This window comes from Bombyx mori, chromosome 24, assembly GCF_030269925.1.
Source record: "Bombyx mori chromosome 24, ASM3026992v2".
In the NCBI taxonomy this organism is placed as follows: Eukaryota; Metazoa; Arthropoda; class Insecta; order Lepidoptera; family Bombycidae; genus Bombyx; species Bombyx mori.
This window is the reverse complement of record NC_085130.1, coordinates 12,738,849-12,766,706: the sequence shown is the minus strand read 5'-3', so window position 1 is coordinate 12,766,706 and position 27,858 is coordinate 12,738,849. Positions and strand designations below refer to the sequence as shown.

Below are 27,858 nucleotides of genomic sequence, written 5' to 3'. Positions count from 1 at the left end.
CAAACTATTGTGCTGAGGTGCAAATATTTTAAACTCTTAATAGCCCGCCATTTTTAACGCCTGTCAAAACGAAAGTTGTAAATATAATGCATTTATTAATACACATAATTGTAGAAGCTGTCAAACCAATTTTCTTTGTAGCAATTAGTAATTACTGTATAGAACTTACATTTCAAGGTGGGTGGCGCATTTGCGTTGTAGATGTATATGGGCTCCAGTAACTACTTAACACCAAGTGGGCTGTGAGTTCATCCAACCATGTACGCAACAAAAAAAACTGCTGAATCTCGACCCTTATTTAAAAGGAAGACAACGCGAGGAGGAGTTGGATAAGCAAAAATCACTCGACGCTTTCCTCACTCGAGGCGAGGACTGTCGAACACGGGCGTAACTCAAACGAGGAAATCGTACGCCGCTACTAACTCCACGACTCAGCGTGTGTTTGTCGATAAAGGAAGCAGATTATTTCAGTATTTTATAATTAAAAACAATGTGATGTTTTTTCATTTATCAAAAACAGTATGAGAAAAAATGAATAATACTTTTTTTTTATTGCTTAGATGGGAGCTCACAGCCCACCTGATTGTTAAGTGGTTACTGGAGCCCATAGACATTTACAACGTAATTGCGCCACCCACCTTGAGATATAAGTTCTAAGGTCTCAGTATAGTTACAACGGCTGCCCCACCCTTCAAACCGAAACGCATTACTGCTTCACCATACAGCCACAATTCCAACACTTTTAGCGAATTTCACTAGGTACTGCTTAGAATGAAGATGTTTGGTCTAATATCTTTACCAATGACAGTCAAATGAAAAATATAATCATTTCATTTCATAATATCGCTTTTCATATTAAAAAAGTTTTCATTAAAATTACAATAATAATTGACCTAAAGGTTTTAGTTACAAGATCATAAAATAAAAATAAAAAAATTAAAGAAAAAAAATTATTTTAAATGAAATTGGGTCGGAAATAAGGAAATTGATTTATGAATTTGGAATTTTAATCCATTGACATGATCTCATTTTTAATGAAACGAAATAAGATCTCAGTAAGCCGGTAGAAATTTTCGAAGACTTCAGTTGACTTTTCGGCGGTATCCTTGAAGCCACGTCAAGCGATTTCGTTTCATTTTTTTCCACTCGTGCACGTATACAAATGCTAAATGATTAACAAGCCACTATAATCACATTTTTAAACCTGAAACAAACAAACAAAAAAAACAACTTTGCTTCATGGAAGGCGTTCCCGCCGAAATGCCCAAAATGTCAATTTTAGCAGTGAATTCGAATAGTGACGTTAACACAATTTCACGATCGATACAAAAGATATATCGATTCAGAGGAGAATCAACTTCAACGTTGCGAGTAATAAAGTTATTTTGACAAGAAACAAGAACGGTTCTAAAGAGAAAGGTGGGAAAATTCCGTAGCATTCATTCGTATTGCATTACAGTTTGTATATGAAGATTCTCGAGTTCGATGTCTTCATGTTAATATACAAAGCGAAGTAATATCACGCCAGCTTCTCATAACAGAGGGTCCCAAGTACACAGCTTGGCGTGTATATGTGTTATTTACCTACATATTAAAAGCCAGATTTGACTTGACGCCATTATCTGTTTCATTCTTTCGTATCGTTGATGGTTTATTGCTTAGATGGGGATGAGCTCACAGTCCACCTGGTGTTGACTGTTTAGTGGGGCCCATTGACATCAACAGCGTAAGCCTACCACCTGCTTTGAGACATGAGTTCTAAGTCTAATTTTCTATACAGTACAACGGCTGCCCCGGCCTTAAAATCGAAACGCATTATTGGTTCACGGCAGAAATAGGCAGGGTGGTGGTACTACACGTGCGGACCCATAAAACATCCTACCACCAGCCTAAGTTAGGATGGTCCAAAGAACAGCCCGTATACTACATTGGTACAGAAATAAATTTAAATTCATTACAATTGTACTTGTTTTATTTATTTTTTATATAAATAAATTGTATTGAATTAATTTAAAATGTAGGAAAATGGAAAACTGATACATAAGATTTTTTTTTTATTGTTGACGTATTCTTTAGGCGACTCCAAAATAGGGAGGTCCTTAATTCGATTGTATTTTTTTTAATGTGTGTCCTACTTTAGACCTTTTTTCTCGGTGAACCGATTTTGATAATTTTTATTTGAAATCTGGTTATTCTTATTTGGTCCAATTTAATCAAAATTTGAGTTTTTGAGTCATCTTTGACAGTGCATTGTTTTTTCCTACCTGTGCTGGTAACCTAGAGGGTTATGGCAACGTAACCAAGAGAGTAGGTGAGCTCACGGTGCTCTAACCTGAGGATATTGATAACCAGGGACGTCTTAAGCTAGGATGGGGCCCTTGGGCACACAAGAAATTGAGGGCTTTTGGAAAGTAAAACAAACGAATTATAATAACATTTTTTTACTGAGTATGACCATTTATTATACGTAATCAAATACAGTATGATATAATGTCATTAATGATATTAGAATGCTGCTGGTTTTTTGGTTACGATTTCGATAACGGTTTCTTTCGGGATTTCTGTTGAGCAAAATATTCTATTATAGGCATAGTATATGCCTTCTAAATACCTTCTAACTACTGATTTGTGAAAAAAGTGTAATGTGGTCGACAAAAATGTTTTGAGAATAAATGTGTGATAGAAATTGTCGGTCTTTCGGGGCCCCCTAAGAATGGGGGCCCTGGGCACGGGCCCCGTGTGCCCTTATGGTAAAGACGGTATTGTTGATAACACTAGCCCTAGCTAGAGCACTGCTTCGCAGAATCTACCACCGGATCGGAATCGCGACGCATTGAAAAGATCCGGTGACATACTTACTCAGTGGGCTGTGTCTATGGGTTAATTTACTCGCAGAGCCCTAAAAAAAAAAAGAACTACCGACTTTGATAAAATAAAAAGGAGAACATCATCGATGTAGTTGTGACGGTAGTCGTCATAGAACCTAAGTTATTTGACGGATGCCTGAATCTCGCTTATGATTATTTCTAGATAAGCTGTGTTAGCACCACTCCTGTTTGAGCCCCGTGAGCTCACCTACATGTTGGGGCGAAGCTAAAACAGCCTCTCAAGGCTATCAGCATAGGTAGGAAAAAAACTGTACTATTTATGTTTATGTATTTGTTAAATATTAACCTTGCAAGTTCATTCATATATGAAAATGATTACTTTGCAAAATCCGACCCGTGCTAGTTCAATGTGTGTTGTGTGTTGTGTGAACATTTTATTTTTATTTTCCTCAAAACTACGCAAACGTATACCAATTAATTCATTACGACTGTTCATAATTCAAATTGAGCCTTAAGATTTCATCGAACACTCAAAAGGGTCCGTCACCTGATGAGTAAGACGCCCGTCTTGATATCTAAGTACCTACTGTTGTGGTCTAATCATTATGCACCGTACGCATGCTTAGGAACGACTTCCATGATGTAATTTAAGCAAAAAAGGCGCCAAACGGATTTGAAAAAAAATTGACTATCATCAGTGTCGCCTGGAGTCAATTAAATATGCACTATTGAGAATAACCCAAAAACTATTGAGCGGAACTTGATATTTACTGAGTAGTTACCGTCGCCCATGGACGTCAGCAATGCCAGAGGCAGAGTCAAGCCGTTGCTTACCGTTAAGTACTCTCCACAAGCCTCGTTTGAAAAAGGACATGTCATAGCGCTCTGGAAACACCGAGGAGGGGAGCTCTTTTTTTCCTACCTATGCTGATAGCCTTGAGAGGCTATTCCAGCGTAACCTTAACTAGTAGGAGAGCTCACGGGGCTCAAACCTGACGAACCCTAACAAGAGCCGTGCTTCGCAGAATCTACCACCGGATCGGAAACGCGACCAACTGGGGAGATCCGGCGAGAAACTCAGTGGGCTATGTCTATAGGTTAATTCGCTCGTCGAGCCCTTCGTCACAAGCGACGGGTTCGACGAGAACGATGACCGGTGCTTGAGGTACCTAAAAGCACCGTTAGTGGATCGGGATGCTTTCCATTCTGTTCGCAGGATCGGGAATTAAGGGGAGCTCATTCCAATGCCGGATGGTGCGTAGCAAAAAAGATCTCTGGCTTCATCATGAAAGGCAATCATCGCGCCACACGAGAAGCACTAGTTTTTGACTAAATACAAAAGTAACATCAAAATCGGTTCTGAGGTGAGACGCATAACAAACAACCAATCAAAACGAGAACCCGCTTGTTTTGAAGTAGATTATTAACAGCGTCGTGTTTTAAATGAGATGAATGAAAATAAAAAAACAAAAAAAAAATTAATACACGTAAAAATCGAACAAACAATGTTAATATTACGTCTAGAATGTCTGATTGTCACAGGAAAAGGCGTGGCATTAGAAATGCAGACCAAAATGGCGGCCAACCTAGTTTAAGTAGGTACACGTTTGTCAAACTATCGTTTCAACGTCAAAATCCGTTTTTTATTTATAAATAATTTACGTGTTGATTATTTACAACGACAAAAAATAGCGACCTTTTACATCAACACGTAGATTGTATTGGAATTTTAACATAATCTTTTTACTGTTTCTTGTGAACATAAAATATTTACAAGCGACATAGATAATACGCTCGGGCCAATTCAATTCACCTTTACGGATTAATATTGCGTTTTTAATGTCATTACATTAAAAAAAACTTTTTTTTTTACTTTATTACGTCTTCATAGTCTGAAGAAAATATTACACACAGCCAATGGGCAACGAAAAACGTGGATTTGCATGCCGCCAACTTGGATACATTTTAAAAATGAGATGCGCAAAATATCGGGCTCTCTGTTCACTAGTTGAAGATAAACGATGAAAACTGTCGATCAAATAGGAAACCTTTTGCTTGGACTGTGGTATTTTTTTTTTTAAATCGGAATTAAAATTTGAATCAAGGCATAGCTGAATCATTGTATAGAGTATAAACTTGTTTTAATTCATGTCAACTTATGCACGACTTGAGGAAGAAAGCCGGCAATTGAAAACTTGCCTGTCTCAGGGTGGTTGATCGCATTTACGTGATGTTGTCTCTGAGCCTTATTGGCCGATTTCAGAGGAGACGTAAGTAAGTACACTAATTAAAAAAAAGTTTTAAATGTTATGGCCTTTGAATTTTTTTATGACAGATGAAGACGATGGAATCCTAACTGAATTTAAACGTTTTAGTTGGTAGGTAGATATTTTAATTTTTAAGCTCTGCAATGCTCTGAGTGCATTCTTACGCCTGATATTCATTCATTCCAGAAAATCTTAAAAAACTTCGTGCCCATGTGTCCGAGGCGTGTGGTGATAGATTGAATCGGGTCACTCAATTGATACTAATGACACAGAGCAATAGTACACGCGCTACTGACGTAATAGTCTACAATGATTTTTAAAACAATTTCCCAAATTCAAAATGGAAGCCGTGAAACAATTTTGAATGATTGAATCAAGGACATATATTTTTTTATTTCAATTTCGTCCCCGGATATATGAGTTTTGAATGTTGTTCAAAGTTTTTGTATGATAATATCCTGTGGTTTTTGTTAACTAATAGATAGATGCTTCATAGGACTAGGTAAAATATCAGTCGCACTGGTAGGTACAACCGATTCGTCTATAAAGATAGTAAAAAGTAAAATAAAATAGCGGTTACCTATATTGAAACGTTACAAATACCTACTTCCGTATTGTAATCATGAATGCAATGTATATAACATCAGTAGGTAGATTCATGACCAAATATTAATTAAAAATGAATTAACTTGAACAAGAAATGCTTGGAACGCCTACATAGAAAATTAAAGATCAATTTTTACGTAAGTATGTATTGAATTGTTTTTTTTTTCTGTAAACATATAAAATACATGAACTCTTCGCCAAATTGGTTTTAACAAATTACCTGAGCCTACTGACCACAACATGAAAGTCGCTATCCGCGCTAAGAATATGCCAAATTATTATGCAATATCAGCTGCCATATCCTTCAAACAGTTCAAACCGTAATGCATTGTGCAAATAGGCAAGATAGTGAACCTTAAGTTTGCAATAAATCCACAACCGACTTCAAATTATTGTTATTTAAAATTGTAACAACACATACAATTCCAGTAAAGGAACCTACCTACTTAGGTTTTAACATTAACAAAAAACGTGCATAGGCACTAATCCAATATGGCCGCGGCAAGGAACGGCGTGACTCGTATGGGAAATATAAAAATGAATTTTATACATTATATTGATTCTTACTAACAACACAATTTTTTATGTGTACAAACACACACATAGGGAGAAACGTGTGCACGTAAAATACACATACGGGAAGTAACGCACACAACATGTCTTTACATAGAAAAACAGCCGTTCTCTATAACCTATCTATACATATAATAGTAAAAAACTTCAAAATAGTATGGCTTCACTTACTTTAGCGACCTACTATGCGAATATGTTTAAAATATATATAGTACAGGACCGGCATAGAGTTCAACTCTGCTTGTACGCGTTGCATTACTGTCTCGTTCTCACGACCGAGCGCTTTCGAGTTTTCCCGTTTCCAACTCAAAATACGCCAAAAATGACGTCGAGGCACTGCCGTTTCGAAAACAGTGTCTCGCGTTTCATTCAGTGGACACCGCGCGCCCGCTCCTCGTTTATTATTTGGAATTTTCCGATCGACTGATTACCGCTTGTCGTAAGTTTTACAAACAAATTCGTATCCGTTTCGTATTTTTCGCAATTAGCGCCAAATACGAAAGTCTTAAGTGGCAAAGTCGATACGGTCGGGTTTCGTTCGGCAATCGAGCCAAACCGACCGATTCTAAATGAAGGGCCCGCTCGGAGTGAAACGCTTCAACGGGCCACGACACGAATTGGTCGCGCTGAACGTAGAAAATTCTGACAGCTCGGGGCTCGGGGCCGTCATATGAAAATAATGTCGTTTTTATTACATTTTTTGATAAATTATTATTCTAGTTTCGAATCGGCAGCGTACCGACGGCCTTATCGGTTTTCCTATTTAGCGCGCTACCGTAATTTGTACATTTTCGAAAGGTTCGCGTCGAGTCTATGCGCTTTCGAAAAATATTTTACTTTGTATTTTCTCAGCAGCGAACGGACGTCGAGCGCGGTGCCGTAAATTGGTAATAATTCTGTTGATTACACAGTAATAAAGTGACCAAATATGGGTTAGTGGTGTGGAACATGTAATATGCGATCGTTGACTCCAGTCATACAATCGAAATGTTTGTTTGTGTTGATAGTGACTGGTGCATTCCTAACGTGAAAGTGTACGTTTGTGTTGTTTTTGTGCTGTAACGGATGCTGAAGTAAATTCAGACCAGGCGGGGACAATAAACAAGTACTGCCGCCTGCCGTGATCGGTCAATCGTGTAAGTATTAGACCATTCTAGAGTGACCTCGGAGGGCTGCACACTACAAAAAATATACTGCACTTTAACTGCAAGAGCACAATTACCGAGCGCTAGAAATACCGTTTCAAACCTGAAATCATAAAATTTTATTAGTTCGCGACCCTAACCTATTATTAGATTTGAAAATTAAAAATATATATCTTCTAAATCAGGATCGATTTAAATGATCCATAAAATAAAACATTCCCATGCCTATAGATCATTTGAAATTGGAACTAGGGGTCATAGACCTTTTCACTATCAGCTGGGGTTTCATTTATGACATTCTGTTACAATATTCGTTCATTTTGAACTGGGTACAAGCACAGATAACTCACGACACTAATTAAAAAAAAGATTCTAAATTTAAAATGAGTTCAAAGACCTTTGCCTCTAAACTACTATTAGTACTTGTTACAAGCATTTGAAAATTATCAACTTAACTTTTTTAAATGCTATAGTTATCCTGACATAACATGTTTTCTATGTTAAACCTTATTTATATGGATTAGCTTATTAATAATGTTATATCAGTAATAATACCTTCTAGTATTTTAGTTATAGTCCTGTTATTTTAATGTTAAAAAAATAACTGAAAATTCATGACAAAATCAAATATAATCTTCTCTGAAAAAAAAAGTAGAAAAGTAGATAAATTTCTCATTAAATAAAAAAACTTTTAAATTTTTATTTATTTACCGACATAGTTGAGTTTTATTTTAATATGTTCTATCTGATTAAAAGCTGTCTGAGTTCTTTTTTTCATCAATTTGAAAAGTTATGAAAAGTTTATTATTTTTTATAGTTACTGTATTCTGGTTTGTAGGGTAAGCCATCTACAACTAACAAATACATAATTCAATTGTTTCAAATTAAGTGACAATAATTCTAGTATTCTAAAGTTATTCTTGAAAATTAGCTAAGTGTTCTTTATTTGGGAAACCCTACAATACATCCAACATAGGATGTTAAAGATGTAGGCAACGAAATTAAATAAGTTCCCACTCGACACAGGACATACAGTGAACTTAAAATTAAATAACTGACATTAATTAAATAATTGCCAGAAACTAAAAAGGCCTCTCGAGTCCTAGCTACTGTAATAAAAATTGTATATTATTAGTCAAACTTAAATAATCTTACATGATATCTATGGTCGCACTTGGTCACTCAAAACAGGGATTTAATTCGGTTTTCACTCCAAAAATTCTTAGTACATAGTTTTTAAGTATTCCATATTATTATACTTATTTAATGTATATTGAAGGAGGTAGAAGCGAATTATAGCAGTTTTCTATTAGGTCAGGAACCTTATGAAATGCCATAGTAAGCTATTCTTCTACATTCTTAAGAGAACAGCCAGTGACTTGGAACCTACCTTAATCATAGATTACATCATCTTGAAATCAAAAGAGATTTGAACCTTGAATGTCATGACAATTTTATTTATTCAGTAATTTACAAACACAATTGAACATATTTTATTACAATTATTATTAAATAGGTTTTATTGATGACTGAATATATACTAGCTTCATCTTTAAGATAAACACTATAATAAGTTCAAGAAAATCTTTGTTGGATATTCTAGGACACTTAATAAATTTTATATGCTGGCTTCATATAGTATTTTATTTGTCATTGAATTCTACATATGAGATGTGAATAGAAAAATAATATTTCTATTGTAAAAAATTAAAAATCTAAATGCTTTATGTTAGATGTATGTTTATTATATTCATGGCCTCTGTTGTGATAACAATTCTATTGTAACTCAATTTTACACACGACAATCGCTCATGGACAACAGCAATGGCAGACACAGCCAAATCTTTGAACACTCTCCGCAAGCCTCGTTTGAAGAAGAATATGTCAAAAATCATTCTCAAAAATAACTGAATGAATTTAAGTTTATCAATCACAATGCATGATGAGGTTATTTCTGGTCAATTATTGAATATTAGAGTCTGATCTGTTGGTTTCTTTTATTTGACTGTTACTAAAAGTTTTACTAAAAATGGGGTGTAATTTTTAGTGGTAAAAACATTTTGTATTTTAAGAGAAATAAAAAATGAGGTACCGTTGCGCAGGTCAGTGCAAAGCACATGGTGTTTAGTGGTTACATGAGCCCATAGACATCTACAACGTAAAGGTCGCCACTCACCTTGAGTCATGGGGCTTAAGTTTTTCAGTACACCAGCGGCCACACCCTTAAAACTGAAATTCATAACTGTTTCACTATAGAGATAGACAGGCTAGTGGTACCTACCCGCGTGTACTTACAAAAAAACCCTACCACCAGTAATTTTGGTTAATTTTCATTTTTGGGGGGCTCGATTTTTATTACACAACATTGTTCCTTCACCTTGGAAGGCATTCGTGAACATTAATTAAGTATTTCTATAAAAAATTGCCTGCGGGATTCGAATATCGGCACTTTTATTTCCCCACCTATTCGCTGGTAACCTAAGAGGCTAGCTAATCCAGCTACGCCCGATCAGGTAGGTGTGAGCTCACGGGCTCAACCTGAGAGAATTTGCTAACACTAGCCCTAGCAAGAGCATTGCTTCGCAGAATCTACCGCCGGATCGGAATTGCGACCCACTGAGAAGATCCGGCGAGAAACTCAGTGGTCTACTCTATGTCTATGGGTTAGTTCGTCGTAATCGACAAGTTTAATGAGGACGGTGACCTGTGCTTGAGAGGTCTAAACGCACCGGGAGTGAATCCGGAGGATCCGACAAGACACAATGACCAGACAGACGGCTCTGCGTCGCCCCGTCGCGGTCCGCGAGAATCGGCACAGTCACGTCGCTCGATACAAGTGGACCGGCTTATCCTTTAGGCCACGACGACATCCGAACTACCGTCTGGTCTGAGGACGAACGCAGAAGTTACTAGAACCCTTCTAATATTGCCGATATTAGATTTAACAATGAAATAAAACAAGAATCTTGTATCGTTTTGAAGGATTTAAAAAAAAAAAAATTAAAATGTTCTCAATTCGACTGTATTTTTCTTTATTTTTGTTAGCTCAGACCTTTTTTTAGGTGCTCAGATTTTGATGATTTTTATTTAAAATCTGGTGTTTCTAATGTGGTCCCATTTTATCGTGATCCGACTAAGTAGTCTTTGAGATAGCTTATTAATGATTTTTTAATTGACTTCGGCTACACTGATTATATTCTCATTTTTATTATGTTGAAGTCGGTTTTTTATTTGTTATTCTTAGTATTCATGAAGGTAACACGGTATTTTACAACACGGTTCCACCCTAACACGAAAAGAAAAAATCCCCAAAACCCTGTCTGTTACAACATGCGGTATTTCTACAACACGATAACGAGATTTTTGTTTTAAAATCATTTACAAAGTTACATTATGCACTATGAACACCCAATATATAGGAATAACAGAAATTTTAATGCTTATTTTTTATGTATAACAGCTATAAAAATACATACATGCACAGTTAGATGTTTCATTCAGAAAAAATACTCGTTCTTTTTCTACTGGCATCTAGTTGCATATAACACGATTTCGCACAACACGGGACTTTGTAGGCACGTATCTACCGCGTTATAGGAGGGATGGGATAGTTGTACCAATAATTTGGTATTCGGATCTTGAAAGAAAAGAGGGACAGCCCGGATTCTCGTAAAACGGTATACACGAATCGGCGGCACAGAACTAAAACTCGTTTAGGCAAGCCCTAGTCTTTTCTGTACGTACAAAACAGACACTGGTTTCGATTTATTTATGTTTGTGTGTGTGTGTGCACTAAGCTCCGTACGTTAGAGTTGGATGTCTCACAGTAAAGGTTCTATTCAATATGCTTAGTATTTATAATTCCAACTCAATCATTTCATTTTAAAATATTTAAAACGTGAAAGAAAAACTTTTTACGAAAATTGCGCGGACGGAGGAATATGAAATATCCCACACTTATAGAGAATATAGGGAAGGAGTGCAGAAAGTTAATATTTTTAATATTTTTTTTTTAATTTTGCCTAAAAAATACATTAAATCAATAAAAAAAACATTATACACACTACCATGTATTTGACGCACATACGCATGCATACTATTTATTTATTGTCAAACTTTTGTTCTTGACGTCTGTGGTCAAATTGAGATTAGATTAAATATTGTTTGTCTTTATTAATATTTTTCTATAGTGTAGTCTTGGCGAAATTTGTGATTTATGAAATAGTCTTTGAAAATAGAATCATAATAGTGTACAAACTTACAATTCCAATTAATTATAGTCGAATTTAGACTACTGTGGGATCACTAGTTTCATTTTAAAATAAAGGATATAAGTACTCATATCGCTGTAACGGAAATATTTCAAAATAATATGACAATATAATATATCTGCGGAAAAAATACTGGCCGTTTATATAGGGCGATTACATTTCAGAACGAGTTTCTCTATGGTACTGCTTTACTAGTGGTAGGACCTCTTGTGAGTCCGCGCGGGTAGGTACCACCACCCCGCCTATTTCTGTTGTGAAGCAGTAATGCGTTTCGGTTTGAAGGGTGGGGTAGCTATTGTAACTATACTGAGTCCTTAGAACTTATATCCAGGGACGTCCTAAACTAGGATGGGGCCCTTGGGCACACAAGAATTTGAGGCCCTTTTGGAAAGTTACAAAGGCGAATTATAATAACATTTTTTTACTGAGTATGACTATTTATTATAGGTAATCAAATACAGTATGATATAATATGTCATTAATGATATTAGAATGCTGCTGGTTTTTTGGTTACGATTTCGAGAACGGTTTCTTTCGGGATTTCTGTTGAGCAAAATCTTCTATTATAGGCATAGTATATGCCTTGTAAATACCTTCTGATTACTGATTTGTGAAAAAAGTGTAATGTGCCCGAAAAAATGTTTTGAGAATAAACGTGTGAGAGAAATTGTCGGTCTTTCGGGGCCCCCTGAGAATGGGGGCCCTGGGCACGGGCCCCGTGTGCCCTTATGGTAAAGACGGTATTGCTTATATCTCAAATTAAAATCATAGAAATTATAAGTTTAAATGTTTAACGTAACAATCTGGATTACAATTCAAAACAGGAAAAAAAATAACAACTGAACAGATGCCTAAATACCATGTATACATACACACATACGCTCACGCTCTCTCACACACACACACACACACACACACACACACACACACACACACACACACACACACACACACACACACACACACACACACACACGCGCGCGCGCGCGCACGCACGCACACACACTCGCACACTTATGTAAGTTACTATCTGATTAAATTAAATCTAAGGTATCATTAACTGGACAAAATTAATTATTTGAGAATATATTGTTAACTAATTTACAATATTTATAAAAAAAATTCTCAAATATATCAAGATGAGTGTTGCCACTTGCCAACTAACTCATTATATTGTCGTGCCATTCTAACAATGGGATTAAAGTATTAGATGTTATTTTTGTGAACTTCAAGTGCAAAAAGATTAGTGCAATGTGATCTACGCGCAGTATATCTGGTATTAAAAGTAATAATATTATATAATACTAGCTGACCCGGCAAACATTGTTTTGCCATATATAAGATTTCTAGGGAATTTCTAGTGTAGAAAAAAAAAACTTATTGTAAGTGTGTAAGGATGTGGTAAATGAGTGAAAGAGGTATGTAGTGCTGTGAACGATGAGTCAATATATAATAAAAATAACAAAACCTCATTCAACCACATAATACCTCATTATAACAAAAAAAAATGTCCAAATAAAAAAAAATATGTTAGGGGTGGACAACCCCCCCACCGAACGTGGTCTCGCCTTGTCGCGGCGGTGGGGCTTAAGCGTGCACCCCGATACCGTGGAGCAGCGTTGTCTGCACAGGGGTGCCGTGAACAAAGAGGACTGCACACCGTGTTCCCGTTTTCCCACCTTTGCTGGACAAAGGGTGCGTGAAGCGGGAGATGGCTCCCTTCTGGAGCCCTCTTGAATGCTAGGCCATGTCCCCGGCAGCTTTTTGGCTGCTAAAGGGGAAGGCCCTCCAGAGGAGGGTACCGGTACGCCGGCGTGGCCACACCGTGGTCAGACGTGTGGGTCTGTCAGTAATGGTAGACCCCACGTGGATGAGAAGTGAACCGGAGGGCACTCCCTTCCGGTCGCTGGTTGCCATGTCCCCGGCTGCCTCTTGGCGGCTACAGGGGAAGGCCCCCCAAAGGGGGGTACCGGTTTACCGGCGTGGCTTCGAAGAAGCACACCGCAATCCCTACCGAGTAGGGGACGGGGGCTGCTGCCTAGCAGGAGCCGTGAGGATGCGAACCTCTATAAAAAATGCCCCAATCCCAAGTTTTTGACACCTGACGATGGGATGAATGGCTGGAGGGAGTCTAGTCCCAAGGGTTGTCCCATACCGTAATCCCCACTTGGTGGGGGGCGGGGGCCGCTGCCTAGTAGGGGCCGCGAGGATGCAAACCTCTATAAAAAATGCCCTAATCCTAAGCCTGTGACGTGCCCGGTGATGGGATGAGTGGCTGGAGGGTGTCCAGTCGTGAGGGCCGTCCCAGGGGACCGACCCCTGGTTAAATAACAAAGGAACGAAATGAATGATGGCAAACTTACAAAAAACATTACCCCAGGAGGGTACCACTCTAGGTGGAGAATCCCTCCGTGCTTCCACTTCGGTGGGAGCATGCTGCCCCACGTATTCTGGGGGGGGCAAAGCATGCCACGATGAAGGAGGCTGTGCGACGGGCAGCGGAAAACCCGTCGAACCGAGGTGTGCCAGCGCTGGCTCGACGCGCTCTGCGCTCGTCAGCGACTGCGAGGCGGCTGGCCCGAAAGGGAAAGTCAGGCGGAAGAGGAAATCGAGGGGAGTTTCTTCCCGCGAAGGGAAGGGGGGGCTAACGTCGTCCTCTGACACGGATGCCCCACCGGAGAAAGTGGTGGTAGTCTCCGATTCGGCCTCTGTCGCGGAGGAGATGCCGCCCCCTAAAGGGAGACCCGCTCGGGGGAAGGGCGCACCGTCACCGGCGCCGTCATCGGCGTCGATGTCTGTCGCCTCGCTGGACGGGCGGACGACAGAAGAGGAGGAGGGCGGTCTTCGGGACCCTGCCTTGGTCATAGGCAGGGCCATGAAGACCGTCAAGTCGTATGCGGCGACCAGTGCCAAAACCAAAGCTGCTGGCCGCAGGCTGCGGGAAGTCGTCTCGCGAGTCTCGAAGGTTCTGCCTTCGGTTGCTTCCGCCAATGACCAGGTGGTGCAGCTGATGGCGGAGAATTTGAGGCTCCGAGCACAGCTACAGGCGCAGCAGCGGCCCGATGGCAAGGTTGCTGCTACCAAGCGGGTAGCCGCGACGAGGTCGTCGCCCGCGTTGCCGCGTGCCGCTGGGTCGCGGACTCCTCCGGCATCTGTGCCGGCGGTGTCGCCGCTGATCTCCGGGGTCCCTCGGGGTCCCTGTCCCTCAGCGGCGGCTGGCGACCCGTGGCCCGTGCTGCCACCATCGCGCGCGGTACAGCGGCGTTCGCGTCTCCCGTCGCCGCGGTCTAGGGAGGCGACGGCCGTCGAGCGGCAGCAGGGATCCGCGGGGCCACGGATCTTGGGCCTGCCGGAACCGAATTGCTACAGCCTGGACGAGATTATCGATCGCACCGTCCAGGCTGTAATGGAAAGGCTGGGTGGCGGGCTGGCGGCTCTCGAAGCGAAACGTATTGTCGCTGGTGACACTGAACGGCCTGCGTCTACACATGCCGCGGTGTCGGGTGCTGCAGTGACCCGCTCCACCCCCGTACAGGCTCCAGCTACTAGGGCGGGCCCGGGGCGAGACAGAGCCAAGCGGGGGGGCGGCGCTAACGCGAAGTGCACATCGCAAGCGCCTCAACCCCGTCCGCTGCCCCCGCCCCCGTCTAACATGGACGAGGGGTGGAATGTGGTGGCCCGGCGGGGTGCCAAGAGGGCCGTACCGACAGCTCCCCAAGTGGGTGGAGCACCGGCCACTGCGGCGTCTCAGGCTGCTCCCCAACAGGGTCGAGCGCCTGTGGCCGCCAAGAAAAAGAAGACGAAGAAGAAGTCGACGCGCGCGCCGCGGTCGGCGGCAGTGGTCTTAACGCTGCTGCCGGCCGCCGAGGCCAAGGGCGTGTCATACGGAGATGTAGTCTCCCGGGCGTGCGCGGCTATTGATCTGGACGAGATCGGGGCGGGGGAGGGCCTCCGCTGTAGGCTGACGGCCAATGGGGCCAAGCTACTAGAGTGTCCCGGTGCCGATAGTTCCGGCATCGCGGAGCGCCTGGCGGCGAAGCTCCGTACGGTTCTGCCTGAGGAGGAGGTTCGAGTGCACAGGCCGGTCAAAATGGCTGAATTGAGAGTGACCGGCCTGGACGACTGCACCACTAAGGATGAGGTGGCGGCGGCTATTGCCGCCCGGGGCAACTGCGCCCTGGAGAGTATAACCGTAGGCGAGCTGCGCCTCGGTTATACCGGGGCTGGCTCTGTTTGGGTGCGTTGCCCGGTAGAGGCGGCCACCTCCTTGGCTGCTCCTCCGCCCGGGAGACCGTCGGGGGAACCGGGCAGGTTGCGCGTGGGCTGGATAGCGGCCCGCGTGCGCCTTCTCGAACCACGCGCCTGGCGGTGCCTCAGATGCTTCAGCACTGGGCACTGCCTTGCTAAATGCGCGAGTGCCGTTGACCGCAGCGGATTGTGCTTTCGCTGTGGTCAGCCGGGACACAAGGCGGCCGTGTGCTCGGCTGCGCCGCACTGCTTATTATGTGCGGCGGCCGGGCGCAAGGCTGACCACCGGGCCGGGGGCAAGGCCTGCCCTCCGGCCAGCAAGAATGCTGAACGAAATCGGCGCCGCCAAGCTAAGCGGCGTCAAAAGAAGCGGTTGGCCGGGGGAGCACCGGCCGGCACTTTGTCCCCCGCTGAGGCGTTCGCGCCCGATAGCGGGGGCAATGGAGTAGGGGAGGGAGCGATGGATGTGGTTCAGTCTTAATGGATCACACCTATCGCTTCCTGCAGGGAAACTTGAACCACTCCGCTGGGGCTCAGGACATGTTGCTCCAGACCATGGCGGAGTGGTCAATTGACGTGGCTGTGGTCGCCGAGCCATACTTCGTTCCCCCAGCGGATGACTGTTGGTTTGGGGACGTTGATGGCTTGGCGGCCATACATATCAGAAGAACCGCGATGGTCCCCCCCCTGGCGATGGTGACCAGGGGCCCCGGGATCGTCGCGGTACAGTTAGAAAATATCGTCGTGATCGGGGTGTACTTTTCTCCGAATCGGCCTACCGTCGAGTTCGAGCGGTTCCTGGACGGGCTAGAGGTGATCGCTCGTCACCTCGCTCCCCGTTCAGTGATACTGGCGGGGGACTTCAATGCGAAGTCTGTCGCTTGGGGTTCCCCATTCACGGACGCTCGTGGTAGGCTGCTGGAGGAGTGGGCGGTCGCGGTCGGTCTCTGTATCGTTAATAGGGGCTCGATCGCGACTTGCGTGCGGTGGACGGGCGAGTCTATCGTGGACTTGACGTTCGCGAGCTCGCCCGTCGCGCGGCGCATCCTCGGCTGGAGAGTGGTGGTGGGGGCGGAATCGTTGTCCGATCACCGGTATATCCGGTACGATCTTTCTGCCCCTGCGCCGACGCCGGCTGCAGGTGCCCGCGGGGTTGACCCCCCGCAGAGTGCATCCCGGTCATTCCCTAGGTGGGCACTGAAGCTCCTGAACAGGGAGCTCCTGGTGGAGGCCTCTATGGTGGCGGCGTGGGCGCCCAAGCGCCCACAACCTGTCGATGTGGAAACCGAGGCCGAATGGTTCCGGGGCGCGATGCACCGCATATGTGATGCCTCGATGCCCCGGGTCGGCTCTCGGCACTCTGGACGGCGACAGTCGCCCTGGTGGTCGCCCGAAATTGCAAGACTGCGTGCGGTCTCCATTCGGGCGAGCCGCCGGTGCACTAGACACCGCCGTCGCCGCCGCCTGCGGCGCGACGAGCCCGTCGCGTTCGCGGAGGAGGAAGCTCGGCTGCACCGCGAATATCGCGCTGCGAAGGACGCCCTGCGGCTGGCCATCAGGCGGGCCAAGGAGCAGAACATGGAGAGACTCTTGGAGGCGCTCGAAGCGGATCCGTGGGGGAGCCCATACAAATTGGTACGCGGCAAGTTGCGCCCGTGGGCCCCCTCTATGACTGAGCGTCTCCAGCCCCAGCAGCTGCGGGACATCGTTTCGGCGTTGTTCCCGCAGGAGCGGGAGGGTTTTGTCCCTCCCGCTATGGGCGGGCCGTCTGACACCGTCGACGGCCAAGCTCCTGCTGAGGTGCCTCGTATTACCGAGGCAGAGCTCCGGGTGGCCGTTGTCAAGATGACTGCGAAAGACACGGCCCCCGGCCCGGACGGAGTCCACGGCCGGGTATTGGCCTTGGCCCTCGGTGCCCTGGGGGACCGGCTCCTTGAGCTATATAATGGCTGCTTGGAGTCGGGACGGTTTCCGTCGCTCTGGCGGACGGGTAGACTTGTGTTGTTGAGGAAGGAGGGGCGCCCGGTGGATACAGCCGCCGGATATCGTCCTATCGTGCTGCTGGACGAGGCGGGAAAATTGCTGGAACGTATTCTGGCTGCCCGCATCGTTCGGCACCTGGTCGGGGTGGGGCCTGACCTGTCGGCGGAGCAGTACGGCTTCCGGGAGGGCCGTTCGACCGTGGATGCAATTCTTCGCGTGCGGTCCCTCTCGGACGAGGCCGTTTCTCGGGGTGGGGTGGCGCTGGCGGTGTCTCTTGACATCGCCAACGCATTTAACACTCTGCCCTGGACCGTGATAGGGGGGGCACTGGAGAGGCATGGAGTGCCCCTCTACCTCCGCCGGCTGGTTGGGTCCTATTTGGGGGCCAGGTCGGTCGTATGTACCGGGTACGGTGGGACCCTTCATCGTTTTCCGGTCGTGCGTGGTGTTCCGCAGGGGTCGGTTCTCGGCCCCCTCTTGTGGAATATCGGGTACGACTGGGTGCTGAGGGGCGCCCTCCTCCCGGGCCTCCGCGTTATTTGTTACGCGGACGACACGTTGGTCGTGGCCCGGGGGGATGATTTTAGGGAGTCTGCCCGTCTCGCCACAGCGGGAGTGGCCCTCGTCGTCGGAAGGATAAGGAGGCTGGGTCTCGACGTGGCGCTCAATAAATCCGAGGCTCTGTGGTTTCACGGGCCGCGGAGGGCGCCACCCGTTGACACCCACATCGTGGTTGGAGGCGTCCGGATAGGGGTCGGGGTGCAGTTGAAGTACCTCGGCCTCGTGTTGGACAGCCGGTGGGCCTTTCGTGCTCACTTTGCGGAGCTGGTCCCCCGATTGATGGGGACGGCCGGTTCTTTGAGCCGGCTGCTCCCGAATATTGGGGGACCGGATCAGGTTGTGCGCCGTCTCTACGCGGGGGTGGTGCGATCGATGGCCCTGTACGGTGCACCTGTGTGGGCTGAGCCGCGCAACCGGGCCACTATGGCTCGGTTCTTGCGCCGGCCGCAGCGCACCGTTGCCATCAGGGTCATCCGCGGATATCGCACCGTCTCCTTCGAGGCGGCGTGTGTTTTGGCGGGGACGCCGCCATGGGAGCTGGAGGCGGAGTCGCTCGCTGCCGACTATCGGTGGCGCAGCGAGCTTCGTGCTCGGGGCGTGGCGCGTGTCCCCGAGAGTGAGCTGCGGGCGCGGAAGGCCCATTCTCGGCGGTCCGTGCTCGAGTCGTGGTCGAGGCGATTGGCCAACCCCACGTGGGGGCTACGGACCGTCGAGGCGGTTTACCCGGTCTTTGATGACTGGGTGAATCGTGGCGAGGGACGTCTCACCTTTCGTCTGGTGCAGGTGCTGACCGGGCACGGATGCTTCGGGAAGTACCTGCGCCGGATAGGGGCTGAGCCGACGACGAGGTGTCACCATTGTGGACACGACCTGGACACGGCGGAGCATACGCTCGCTGTCTGCCCCGCTTGGGAGGTGCAGCGCCGTGTCCTGGTCGCAAAGATAGGACCTGACTTGTCGCTGCCTGGCGTCGTGGCGTCGATGCTTGGCAGCGATGAGTCATGGAAGGCTATGCTCGACTTCTGCGAGTGCACCATCTCGCAGAAGGAGGCGGCGGGGCGAGTGAGGGAAAGCTCTCCTCACTACGCAGAAACCCGCCGCCGCCGAGCAGGGGGTCGGGACCGGGGTCGTATCCGTGACCTGGCCCCCTAAGAGCTAGGGGTCCCACCCGTTTTGTGCGGGGAGGGACCCAGACGAGGGGTGGCGTGCTCTGCACGCTCACCCGCAATAGGAAGCCGGGTGATGGTAGACCGCGTTCCCCCGACCGCTCTGGGGGAAGGTGTAACGCGGCGCCATCAAAGCGGGCTCTCGGCCCGCTGAACGAGGGAACCGGTGGTCGTTTCGCTGGCGGCCACCGGTCCGGCGTCCGTGGGACGGTGGGATGGATGTAATGTGCTCTGCGTCAACCCTGTCCCGCCGTTTCAATAGCCCCGACTGGGCTCCGGCCCGGTCCGAGGTAGGGCGCCGGTTGTGAGCGGCAGGAGTTTTTAGTGAGGTTCAACTCCCACATACCCCACCTGCCGCGCGGGTGGGGATCCGGCGATTTTCTCCTGTGGAAAAAAAAAAAAAAAAAAAAAAAGGGGTGGACAACCCTAATCACTTAGGGGTATGAAAAATCGATAGTAGCCGATTCTCAGGCTTACTGAATATGCATAAAAAAATTCATGAGAATCGGTCAAGCGGTTTCGGAGGAGTATGGGAACGAACATTGTGACACGAGAATTTTATATATTAGACGAGAATTTTATATATTAGATTATACTTAAGTGGGTAAGCAATAAAAAAAAGTATTCACGCAATTGGGTACCACAATCCTACCTATTTCTGCCGCCTAACAGACATGCGTACCAGTTTGAAGGGTGCGGCAGCCGTTGTTACTATAAAATTGGAACTGTGACCTCCTTTTTGTAGGGTTGGTGGCATTCACTAAATCATGACTACGGGCTCTGTTAATTACCTAATTAGATCCGGGGTACTGACCTACATTATCCGCTTAGAGTGATAAAATAACAAATACAGTTCTGTATTAGATTAAAAAAAATATATTTTATTCTGATGGTCATGATAATAAAATTATTGTTAACTATAATCGGTTCGTGATTCATTTTTTTATTGCTTAGATGGGTGGACGAGCTCACAGCCCACCTGGTGTTAAGTGGTTACTGAAGCCCATAGACATCTAACAACGTAAATGCGCCACCCACCTTGAGATATAAGTTCTAAAACTCTCAGTATAGTTAAAATGGCTGCGCCACCCTTCAAACCGAAACGCATTACTGCTTCACGGCAGAAATAGGTAGGGTGGTAGTACTTACCCGTGCGGACTCACAAGAGGTCCTACCACCAGTAACGTATCATTTCGAGAAAGTGGCACGACACGGAAACCCTCTCGTCGTGGCCGCCTGTAACTATGTTCCTGATCTTGCGGACAGAATGATAAACAGTCGACGTCGCCCTAAACACGTCATTACGGATTCTCCCGATCCATTAACAGTGCTTTTAGGTACCGCAAGCACCGGTCATGTTCATGTCGAATCCGTCGCTTGTGACGAAGAGCTCGGCGAGTAAATTAACCCTCAGACACAGCCCACTGAGTTTCTCGCCGGATCTTCTCAGCGGGTCGCGTTTCCGATCCGGTGGTAAATTCTGCGAAGCACTGCTCTTGCTAGGGCTAGTGTTAGCAACGCCGTCAGGTCAGAGCCCCGTGAAATCACCTACTCGTTCTACGAATCTAGTATAACTCCTGGAGGTTACTACAATAGAAAAAAAAAATACGTATTAATATTTTAAAGTCAGTCTTGAAGTCGATGAAAATGACGTTCCAAGATCCCATCACATAGATATAAAGATAATGATATGGAAAACTCCACAATGAATAAACAATAAAAGACGAAGTCGAAGGCGATGTCGTCGTGGCCTAAAAGATAAGACGTTCGGTGCATTCGTAGCTTCCGATGCACCGGTGTTCGAATCCAACCAACAACGGTCGGTACCAATTTTTCTAATGAAATACGTACTTAACAAATGTTCACGATTGACTTCCACGGTGAAGGAATAACATCGTGTAATAAAAATCAAACCCGCAAAACTATAATTTGCGTAATTATTGGTGGTAGGACGTCTTGTGAGTCCGCACGCGTAGGAACCATCACCCCGCCTATTTCTGCCGTAAAGCAGTTCGTTTCGGTTTGAAGTGTGGGACAGCCGTTGTAACCATGTATACTGAGACCTTATAACTCATATCTCAAGGTGGGCGGCGGCATTTACGTTGTAGGTGTCCATGGGCCCGGTATGCGGCCGTGAGCTCGTCCACCCATCTAAGCAATAAAAAAAAGACTTAATTGTGTTTTCTGTAATATAATAAGAAAAAAAAACTTTTAAAGCCCTTAATCTATCTATATATATAAAAATGAATTGCTGTTCGTTAGTCTCGCTAAAACTCGAGAACGGCTAGACCGATTTGGCTAATTTTGGTCTTGAATTATTAGTGGAAGTCCAGGGAAGGTTTAAAAGGTAAATAAATATGAAAATGCTCGGTATTAAATAAAAATAACAATTTTGTTTTCCCTTTGATGTGTCCCCCGTCGGACGGATTCCTTTTGTTTGTTTTAAGTTTATTTTATACTAAAGTTTAGGTCTTTTATTTATCCATTGAGGCACTACGAAGTCTGTCGGGTCAGCTAGTCTCTTAATAAATTAAAAATTTTAAACAGTGTTATTATATTATACAAAACTGAACGACAGACAGGTGAATGATTCTGTCTAAGAAACATCTTTTTTTAAAACCAAAAAGTTTTAAAGGTTTTAAATGCTAAAGGTTTTTCTTTGTATAGGCACAGGACGGGCTTATGCAGATGTGTTAAAAAGGGAACATGTGTTAAATAATAATTGTTTCTGCAGTACCTTATTACCAATACCAATCACAATCAGTTTTTGAAAATGGTCATGTCACGCTCTACTGGGACCGATCTATTATCACGGATAGGTATATTGTTGCCAATAAGCCAGATATTGTGATAATAGATCGGTCTGCGCGTCGAGGAATGTTGGATGTCACCATTCCTCATGACGAGAACCCCGTGAAGGCAGAAAAGGACAATATAAAATATTTAGACCTGTCCCACGAGACTACCGCCATGTGGCATGTTGATTCAACCATATTTGTTCCAATAGTCATGTCGGTACATGGTTTGATAGTGAAAAGTTTCTATCAACACCTACAGAAATTTCGTTATGCATCTGGGTTAGGGGCCTGACACAGAAGGCAGCTATCTTCGATACTGCGCGTATTGTGAAGAGGTTTTTCACTATGGAGTCCTAACCACTGGTGGCTTGTGTCGTAGACACCGCCATCAGCGGCAATCTATTTTTATATACTTAGTGTTTTTTAAAATTTGTATTTTTATTATTTAAACAAAAATATAGTATAATTAATAAGATTTTAAATAAATATAGTATAATTATAATAATTCATTTCTTTTTCAGACAATAATAATCCATTCATTCAGATACACATTTAAGTCAAACTTAAATTACGTATAGGTTCATATAAAAAAGAAAAGAAAATAAACAACGAATAATAATAAATAAACAAGTAGGCCTTCACAAATAAGATTGCGGTCATTACGGATCCTCCCGATCCACTAACGGTGCTTTTAGGTACCTCAAGCACCGGTCACCGTCCTCGCCGAACCCGTCGCTTGCGATCGAAGGGCTCTACAAGTGAATGAATCTATAGACACAGCCCACTGAGTTTCTCGCCGGATCTTCTCAGTGGGTCGCATTTCCGATCCGGTGGTAGATTCTGCGAAGCACTGCTCTTGCTAGGGCCAGAGCTAGCAGCACTCCCAGTTTGAGCCCCGAGAGCTCACCCAAACACTAAGGTGAAGCTGAAATAGCCTCTCAAGGCTATCAGCATAGGTAGGAAAAAAAACCTAAGATTATTTCTAAGCATTACTTACGAATTTTACCATATATTTGTATTTATCTATTAATAGTGTTTCTTTTAGTTAGACTCTTTGACAGAGTGGTCGTGATTGCGCTGACGATGTAGAAGCATTCGCTAGGTCCCTTATGTCTTTGTCCCCTCTGTATTTTGTACCGCATGTTCCATGGGGAGTGCTCTGAGGAATTGTTCGAGATGATACCAACGTCTCGTTTTTACCATCGCACCGCCCGCCACCGGAGTAGATTTCATCCATACTACCTGGAGCCACTGCGGTCATCCACAGTGCGTTTCCAGAGATCTTTTTTGCCACGTACCATCCGGCTATGGAATGAGCTCCCCTCCACGGTGTTTCCCGAGCGCTATGACATGTCCTTCTTCAAACGAGGCTTGTGGAGAGTATTAAGCGGTAGGCAGCGGCTTGGCTCTGCCCTTGGCATTGCTGAAGTCCATGGGCGACGGTAACCACTCACCATCAGGTGGGCCGTATGCTCGTCTGCCTACAAAGGCAATAAAAAAAAAAAAAAGAGTATTCCCTTCCTGGCGGTTCGCTTCGAGACCTGGCCGTTCGAAGAGTTAGTCTAGCGAGTTGGTGATCGATCGCATGATCTCTTACCTTCCACCCGGACTTGAACCACTAGTCGCTAAATCGAGTCCTCTTTTCTGGAGATATGACCAAAAAGCTTTAAGACCTTTAACGGTATTTACCGTCATCGAATATAAGAAACCTTTTTGTTGTTGTTAAAGACAATATCGCTCTGAAAGTGATGGGTTTGGCAGCCAATGACGTCACAGCCTCCGTGAGACACCTAACAACCTTAGTATTGTGCTTTCAGATGACAATTGATAACGGAGATCAGTGAGAAGTGATGAGGAAAATTAAAATGAGATTTTTTAATAAGACAGTAATTCTAATTAAAATAACTTTTACGGCTTAATCACCACGGACGTGTGTGACCACGAAAACCGTAAAGCCTTTGAAACGTTGGAAATTAATAAACGCAAGCTTAAAAAAAGGTAAAAAATTTGTTTTTATAATGGCCACGATTCGAGAAAAGCTTAGACATTATTGATCCGGTAGTAGATTTTGCGAAGCACTGCTCTTGCCAGGGCTAGTGTTAGCAACACTCCGGTTTGAGCCCTGAAAGCTCGCCTACTCTTTCGGTTACGCTGATATTGCCTCTCAAGGCTTCTAGGTTAGGTAGGATGAAAAAAAAAACTGTCCCTATTGCGGCGGTTGCACGGAACTCTGTCTCTGACAGACAGTACTGCTCCATGTGACCGTCTACATTGCCATTCGCCATTTAAAAAATTGCCCTTTTTTATTGCTTTTAGGTTGGTGAACGAGCTCTCGTTCTCGACCTGGTGTTAAGCGGTTACCGAAGCCCGTAGACATCTACAACGTAAATGCCGCCACTTACCTTGAGATATAAGTTCTAAGGTCTCAGTATAGTTACAACGGCTGCCCCACCCTTCAAACCGAAACGCATTAGTGCTTTACAGCAGAAATAGGCGGGGTGGTGGTATCTACCCAATTTTTATAGTCTATTTAAATTACTGGGCCTGTAATAATAAATTCCTGTGTTGCCTCGGTTTCATTCCTGATGTCCGAGTTGTAACCCGACATATGCTTGTTTTAGTTTATAATTTACTAGCGACCCGCCCTCACTTCGCTTCGGAAACTGTAATTTATTATTGATTTCTCCACTATTTAATGGATGTTATTATACCTATAAACCTCCCTCTTCAATCACTCTATCTATTAAAAAAACTGCATCAAAATCCGTTGAGTAGTTTTAAAGATTTAAGCATACATAGGGATATAGAGACAGAGAAAGCAACATTGCTTTATACTATGTAATTATATAGAGAAGGAGTGCAGATATACTCTTTGCTTATTATCAAACTTTTGTTATTGTTTAAAGTCTGTGGTCAAATTGAGAATAGGTTAATATTGTTGATCTTTAACATTATTTGTCAATAGTGTAGTCTTGGCGAAATCTGTGAATCTTCTGTATAGAAAGAAGTATAATACTTCAGTTTTTACAATATAATCTTAATAATGTTCAAACTATTGCCTCCGTCGAACAGCTGTTCCTGCTGACTGCTGATAGAAATGAATATAGGAAGCTAACGGCCAACCTTCAGGATTGAAGAGGCACTGGAAAAAGAAGAAGAATGTTCATACTTATAATTTCGATTAATTATAGTCGAATTTCGACTACTGCGGTACCACTAGCTATTATTATTATAATTATAAAATATATAACTAGCTAACCCGGCAGACTTCGTAGTGCCTCAATTGATAAATAAAAGACCTTTGTATAAAATAAACTTAAAACAAACTAAAGGAATCCGTCCGACGTGGGACACCTCAAAGGAAAAACAAAATTGTTATTTTTATTTAATTCCGAGCATTTTCATTCATTTATCTACCTTTTAAGCCTTCTCTGGACTTCCGCAAATAATTCAAGACCAAAATTAGCCAAATCGGTCCAGCCGTAGCGAGACTAACGAACAGCAATTCATTTTTATATATATAAATCGAATCAAATAAAAATTTTTTTCTTCAACATAAATGAAAGTACGTACTTGTTGAACGTCAAAAAGAACTACCGCCAATTCACAAAAACTAGCCTCTGTCCTGAGAAGAACTGGCAAGAAACTCAGCGGGCATGTTTTTTTTTTTTAATATTAGATATATAGATAAATAAGTTTACGGCGAAGTCGCTCTGTAAGTAACAACTTACCGCGATTGGTTCGGTCGCTTCAAGGACGACGATTTTGATGTTCACGTTAAGAGGACGAGACAAGGAACTAGAGAGTCATCTGAGGGCTCACTGGTAGGTATCGCCATCGTGGTGATGGTACATGATACATGTGGACAGGTAATGGTGACAAACTGGCGCTTTTCAGCCGCCTGTTTCAGTCCTGAAGCCGTAATGTCGCAGTATGATGGCGCAGTCGTTGGCTCGTCCACAAGCCTCCAATACAGCGACTTTGAAAGCTTTTTTCATTGCTTAGTTTGGACAAGCTTACGGCCCATTTAGTTTCAAATCGTTACCGGAATAGACATCAGAAATGTAAAATGAGAGATCTGAGTCTCAATTTTACAGTAAAACCCCTGCCCCGTCCTTCAGACCGAAATCGAAAATCCGCCAGGTTCTGATCAAGATGAAGGGTAGATGTAAAGAATTTTAGAACTTTTTGGCGGGAACGCGAGGAGTGAAGTTGTGTGATTTATTTTATTTTTTCTATTTAGTGTTTCTTCGGGTTTAAATGTGTAATAATGGTGGTTTATTAACTGTTTACAAAGCCGCTGGACGTAACTACTCGGTATCCTCCAAAATGTCCACTGAAAAAATCTCAGTAAATTACCACCATTTTACTAAGATTATATTTCATCTCATATCATCTCATTTAATTTCATCCCAGTTGATTAATGTCTCAAATTAATCAACTTCATTTCATTTCACTCCATAATATCATTTTTCATAAAAATATGAATATACATTAAAATAAGACATGACTTAAAGGTCTCAGTTACCAGGTCATAAAATCCCTTAAAAAAAACCGCATATAACAAGGGGTGGGCAACCGGTAGATCGCGATCGTCCGGTCGATCGGTTTTTTTTTTGTTTTCCTACTTAAGCTAAGAGCCTTGAGAGGCTTTTTTTTATTTTTATTGCTTCGATGGGTGGACGATCTCACAGCCCACCTGATGTTAAGTGGTTTCTGGAACCCATAGACATCTACAACGTAGACGCGCCACCCACCTTGAGATACAAGTTCTAAAGTCTCAGTATAGTTACAACGGCTACCCCACCCTTCAAACCGAAACGCATTACTGCTTCACGGCAGAAATAAGCAGGGCAGTGGTACCTACCTATCCGCGCGGACTTACAAGAGGTCCTACCACCAGTAATTACGCAAATTATAATTTTGCGGGTTTGATTTTTATTACACGATGTTATTCCTTCACCGTGGAAGTCAATCGTGAACATTTGTTGAGTACATATTTCATTAGAAAAATTGGTACCCGCCTGCGGGATTCGAACACCGGTGCATCGCTTCAACACGAATGCACCGGACGTCTTATCCTTTAGGCCACGACGACGTTATTCAGCGTTATTTCAGCGTAACCTTAACTAGTAGGTGAGCTCACGGGGCTCAAACCTGACGACGTTGCTAACACGAACCCTAGCAAGAGCCGTGCTTCGCATACTCTACCACCGGATCGGAAACGCGACCCACTGAGAAGATCCGGTGAGAAACTCAGTGGGCTGTGTCTGAGGGTTAATTTACTCGTCGGGCCCTTCGTCGCATGCGACGGGTTCGAGTCCATCGTTTCAAGCGGCGGGTTCGACGAGAACGATGACCGGTGCTTGAGGTACCTAAAAGCACCGTTAGTGGATCGGGAGGATCCGAAAT

The 27,858-nt window shown here is 44.3% G+C and overlaps 1 protein-coding gene and 1 long non-coding RNA gene across 7 annotated transcripts in view; one reads left to right on the top strand and one right to left on the bottom strand.

Moving 5' to 3' along the window:
• Positions 1-985: 985 nt before the first annotated feature.
• LOC134201291 (uncharacterized) lies at positions 986-6,634 on the bottom strand. Its single transcript, XR_009976515.1, has 2 exons — positions 6,446-6,634; positions 986-1,204 (listed from the first exon to the last, which is right to left on the bottom strand). It is a non-coding gene; the product is annotated as an uncharacterized LOC134201291 (long non-coding RNA).
• The window catches only part of LOC101744966 (protein tramtrack, alpha isoform), a 111,542-nt gene continuing 90,200 nt past the window's right edge, over positions 6,517-27,858 (top strand). For 2 of the 6 annotated variants that reach the window (XM_062675798.1, XM_062675794.1), the window contains exons 1-2: positions 6,517-6,713; positions 7,127-7,410. The gene's annotated coding sequence lies outside the window, so the exon portion shown is untranslated. Of the gene's footprint in view, positions 7,411-27,858 lie in introns of all 6 variants that reach the window. The other 4 variants (XM_062675797.1, XM_062675793.1, XM_062675795.1 and 1 more) reach the window with 3 other exon arrangements.